Raw genomic sequence first — 6,020 nt, 5'->3', positions numbered from 1 at the left:
TAGCAGCATCATGTATATCTATAAGATGCTAATTTAAATACATAAACTATATATTATATAATGTAATATGTAATACATAAAATAATTATATAGTTTATATATTATATATAATTCAGTAGAGTTCAGTAGAATATAAGAAAAGGAAAAGAGGAGGGAATGGGGAAGTACTGGACACTTAGGAAAAAAATATATTACATTCTTTTATAATTTTGCCCAAATGAATCCTAACGTTAGGTATAATGTAAAAGAACTGATAAAATTACAAAAAAAGAAAAAGACATAGGCTGACAAAATGGTTTAAAAGACAAGATCCAACAGTATGCTGTCACAAGAGACTCATAAAGATTTTCACATACTGAAAGTACAAGGATGGAAAAAATATTTCATGCAAATGGAGTCTGAAAACTAGCATAAGTAACTATTGTACTATTTCACAAATTAGATACCAAGCAATAATTTATCAGAAGAGACAAAGAAGATTATATACCAAGATCAATTTAGATTCACCTCAGGGATTCAAGTTTGGTTCAAGGTACATAAATCAATGTATGCAATTATTTATATAAGTATAATCAAGGACAAAAATCACAAGATCATCTCAGTAAATTCAGAAAAGACCTTTGACAAAATTTAGTACTCATTCATTTTAAAACTCTGAAGAAAATATGGATAACGGCAAGTTATAATATCATAAAGTTTATATATGAAACATCCAAAATCAACATCACACTGAATGAAGAAAAACTGAAGGTATTACCTCTAAAATGAGGAACAAGATAGAGGTATCAACTCTCACTACTTTTTATTTATTTATTTATTTATTTTTCCCATTTTCTTTTTTTTATTGGCTGCTTAAAACATTACAATGATCTTGACTTTTATACAATATAATTCTTGAAACTATAGCAAAGCAATCAGGAAGACAAGGAAATTAATGGGATACAAATAGAAAAGAAAGAAGTCAAATATACTTCTTGAAACTCTAGCCAGAGCAATCAGGCAACAGATGGAATTTAAAGAGATACAAATAGTACAGGAAGAAATTAAACTATCTCTGTTGGCTGATAACATGATTCTGTACCTCGAGGAGCCCAAGAAAACTCCACCAGAAAACATCTATATTTGATAAACAGATTCAGTGAAGCATCAGGTAAAATATCAACATACAAAAATCAATAGCTTTAATATAATCCAATAGAGAATCTGCCAAGAGATAAATCAAGAAAACATTCAATTCACAAAAATCTTAAAAAATAAGTAAACCTAATTAAGGAAGTGAAAGACCATTACAATAAAAAGTATAAAATACTGAAGAAAGAAACTAAATTAAACCTTAGAAGATAGAAAGACCTACCATGTTCATTGATTAATTAATTGTATTAATTAATATTGTCAAAATGGCCATATTACTAAAAGCAATCTACAGATTCTGTACAATGGCCTCTGAAATACCAATGGCATTCTTCACAGAACTTTAAAAAACATCTGCAAAATTTATATGGAAGAATAAAAGACCCAGAATAATCACAGCAATCCTAACTAAGCAAGAAGAGCCAGCCTGGAGGTATCACAAAGCTTGATCCCAAATTTAGTACAGAGATATACTAACAAAAAAAGAATTGCAGTGACATAAAACTATATACAAATATAAAAGAAATAGAATGGAATTCATAGAGACAAATCCACATAAATACAGTCATCTGATCCTTGATAAAGGTGCCAAAAGCATATGTTGGAGAAAAAGGCGCTGATAAAATCAGATATCCATTAGAAGAATAAAATTAAATCCCTACCTATCCCACTTCACAAAAATCAACTCAAAATGGACAAAGACCTAGGAATTACACCAGAAACAATGAAACTGTGAGAAGAAAATATAGAGGCAACACTCCTACACATTGGTGCAGGCACCAACTTCCTTAATAAGACTTCTAAGGCTCAATAAATAAACTAAGCCCTCCTCCTAGCCAAAAAAGGCAGGAAGTAGGAGGCAGCAGCCATGCTTGTGGTGACTGCTGCTACAGTGGTACAGGTGGCAGCAACCAATGACATTCAAGTCAAGATGGTGCCTGGTAGGTTGGAGCTCCATTTAATCTAGAGACTGACTTCACTATAGAATAAACACCTATAGTTGTATCAATGGTTGGGAAATTATTTTATATTTTTTATTGGAGTAGTCTTTCACTTCCTTCATTAGGTTTATTCCTTTTTGCTTTTGTTTTATTTTGTTTTGTTGAGATTCTTGTGATTTTTTGAGTACTTTTCTTGATTTCTTTCTTAGCATATTCCCTATTGGATTCTATGAAAGCTATTGATTTTTGTATGTAGTTCTGAATTATTGAGGAAATGAATATGATAAAACTAAGTGGGCTGAAGATCCCTAACACAATCCTTTAGCCTGGAAGCACAGCCTGGAAGACACTTGGAAGCTGCTGTTGCAGTAACAGTAGAAAAAGCAATATCTATAAAAAGAATCTCAACTTTTCATCCTCAAATACTCAAGAGGAATTTGAGTATCTGTGAATCTGTGGATGACTTTTAAATTGTGCAACATGTTTGGGTGAATGGGAATAAGCCTGGATTTATCCATTACTCGGAGAAACCCAAGCATGCCGATGAACTTGGATTATTTTAGGTGAACCCACTGGCAAGAACAATGATTTGGTGGCAGGAATTGGCATTTCCAAATTCTGTTGGAATTGGGAACTTTAAAGGGAATATTTACCTGACCTTTAAGATTAACAAAGAAGATGCAAACCAAAGATGAAACCAACAGCCTGCAGATAGCTCAAACATACAAAGCTGTTTCTCTTCTCTCCACTTCTGCAGCCAACATTGTGTCCTTCTTCCCAGCCACCCCTTCAATTATTTCCCATAAGTCATCCCAGCCAATAGTAAAGGAACATTCAACCACATCTCAGATCAGTAATCTTATGAAAACTGCTAGTGGATCAATCTCCAATCTTTCTGAGGCTGGCTCAGTCAAGAAAGGAGAATGAGGACTCAGAATTGGAGACCAAGTATGGATTGGTGGCACCAAGCCTAGTGTAGTCCATTTCCTTGGGGAGACCAATTCTGCCAAAGGGGAATGGTGTGATGTGGAGGTAGATGAAAAATGATGGGATAGTTGCTAAAACAAGATATTTTCAGTGCCAACCTAAATATGTTTTTTTCTCCAGTTTCCAAAGTTACCAAGATTGATTTCCCTTCCACTACATCAGTCAAAGACATGGCTGCCACTATGAGATGCTGAGGGCCACCGTTTCCACCAGCCTAAAGTACAGACTGTCTTCCTCCTCCCTCAGCTTTATGAGGAGCTCCATAGCCTCCTCTGTGTGCGGCATGCCCCGTTTGACAGGAGTGCATGTCCTGAAATTGGAAGCCAAGTTACACCAGCAACTAACAATGGTGGGAGCAGCTGACAGGGAGAAGGTAGAGAAGGAAGGTTGAGGGCCTTCATTTCCAGGTTGAAGGAGAGTCAGTTACCAAAAGTGATCTTGAGGTGGCTACAGTGTCAGAAAAGTAATGTATAATGGAATTAGCAAAAGAGATAGCACTGAGAATGCAGAATGCAGCTGAACTCAGATAAAGGCTGGAGTCCAATGAGCCTGCTGAGATGTGGATATGGCACATCCCCTTTTGAAAAAGATAAGCTCTTTGCAAGAAAATTTAGAAATCACTCATACTGATCACCAGTGAGAAATAACTTCTCTAACGGAGCATTTTGAGGCCTGAGAAGAGACATATTAGGGGATAAAATCTCAGCACACAGCCACAGAGAAACTTTCCAAAGATAATAAGTCCTTAAGCAGCAAGATTGACCATGTCCATCAGAATTCAGATGTGATAGTCCTATGGAAGTCCAAACTAGATACCACCATTACATACCGTCAGCAGGCAATGAAGGAGCTGAAGGTGTCCATTAACGAAGGAGTTGGGATGGAAATGGCAGAGTTTACATTGAGTTAAAGATGCAAATAGAAAAACTGAGTTAGATTTCTAGCACAAAATAAAAAATTTACAGAACAGACAAGATTCTAAACAGTCTGTTCACGCTAAAGAGATAGAGGTCCTAAGGACTCTATTTAAGAAAAAGAGAACATCCTGGAATTCACCAAATTGAAACTGGAAAGAGCAGAAGATCAGAGTTTAGTAGAAATGGAAGACATTTTTTTTTTAAATGTGGGAAGCCAAAATAAAGCCTGGTAGCATTACCAGTGTTCCAGAGGAAAGAGCTAAAGCTTAGTAAGCCTCAGGAAAATTTGAGTGAAGTCAGTTATGTGAAAGAGGCTTTGAACAAAGACCTTCAGATTTTGAAAGAAAAATCTGCTCATGTTTCAGAGGAAGTGGTCTCTGTTCAGAGAAGTAAATAAGAAACTGTAAATAAGTTACACCAACAGAAGGAAGAGTTTAACATGCTATTTTAGTCAGCTTTTTCACTGCTGTGACTAGAAGATCCAACCAGAACAATTGTAAAGGAGGAAAAGTTTCTTTAAGTGCTCAGGGTTTCATAGGTTTCAATCCATGGACAGCCTGCTCCAGGTGAGGCAGGAACAACATGGTGGGAGAGTGTGGCAGAGGGAACAAGTTCACATGATGATCAGGAAGAAGAGAGAGGTCTCCACCTGCCAGAATCAAATATTTACCCTCCAAGGCATGCCCCAATTCCCACCTCCTCCAGCCACACCCTACCACATCAGTTACCACTCAGTTGATCCTTATCAGGGTATTAATTCACTGATTAGGTTAAGACTCTCATAACCCAATCATTTATCCTTGAACCTTCTTGCATGTCTCACACATGCTGTCTTCCGAATTGAAGAAGTTAAGATAAAATTCATCAGATATGGAGGCAAAATTTCGAGAGAAGAATGAAAGAGAAGAGCAGTTAATAAAGGCAAAAGAAAAATTGGAAAATGCCATTGCTGAAATAAGATGGCAGGAGATAATTATCCTCAGCTGACAAAAATGAACAATGGATTACACCTGAAAGAAGGATGCATAGAAGAGTTACAGCTAAAACTTTCAAAGACTAATGAAAATGCAAGTTTTCTTCAGAGAAGCATTGGGGAAATAACTCTTAAAGTCGGAGTCAGCAGAAATAAGCCAGAAAACATGAAGAAGATAAGAAAGAATAGGAGGAAAATTTGTTGAATTTGGAAAAGAAACTGGCAATGAACTACAACCAGTGTCAGGATCTAAAAACCAGGTAAGAAGAGGAGCTTTAAGAAATCCTGGGGGCTGGGGTTGTGGCTCAGTGGTAGAGTGCTCGCCTGGCATGCAGGAGGCACTGAGTTCAATCCTCAGCATCACATAAATGTAAAATAAAGATATTGTGTCCACCTGACAAAAGAACTTAAGAATAAATATTTTAAAAAAAAAGAAATCCTGCTGATCCTATAGAAGGTGTGCTATTGGACACAGAGCAGATGCTGAAGGCTGCCCAAGAGAATAAAAGCTTGATGCAGGACATGGAGGAACTGAAAACAAAGGCTATCAAACCCAGAGCTGTTCAGACTCCAAAGAATAGACCAAAACTCTGGCCTCCTTGGAGGACACCAACCAACCAAATGTAGAACAAATTAGACACACTTAAAAAAAACAACTTGAAAAAAATGTGGAAGAGCTGAAGAAACCAAAACAACTTCTTACTAGAGACAATAAAAACATGGAAGTATTCAAGAAAGAAATAGAAACCCTAGGCAGATATCAGCTCAGAATTCCCCTCAGATTGCAGCATTGTAAGAAGAGAGCGTCAAACTTACTAAGGAGCTGAAGAGAAGCACAGATGAGGTCACAAGTCATCAAAATTGGGAAGAAAAATCTGTGCTCAATAATCAGCTATTAGAAATGAAAAGGAGAAGGTAGAGGGAACTGTGACCATCCACAGAGCAGGCCCAGCGGCCTGCTGAGGGGCAGAGCTGCCCCCACCCCCAGCGCCTGCCAGGTAGGCGGATCGGTGACCACCGGCAGAAAAGGCCCAGTGGCCCACGGCTGAACAGAGCTTCCAATCACTCCTG

The 6,020-nt window shown here is 37.3% G+C and overlaps 1 pseudogene; it reads left to right on the top strand.

Moving 5' to 3' along the window:
- Nucleotides 1-2,346: 2,346 nt before the first annotated feature.
- Nucleotides 2,347-6,020, top strand: part of LOC107155335 — a 10,243-nt pseudogene continuing 6,569 nt past the window's right edge.

This window comes from Marmota marmota, unplaced genomic scaffold (genome assembly GCF_001458135.2).
Source record: "Marmota marmota marmota unplaced genomic scaffold, marMar, whole genome shotgun sequence".
Taxonomy (NCBI): domain Eukaryota; kingdom Metazoa; phylum Chordata; class Mammalia; order Rodentia; family Sciuridae; genus Marmota; species Marmota marmota.
Note: the sequence above shows the minus strand (reverse complement) of the source record. Positions and strands in the feature narration are given on the sequence as shown.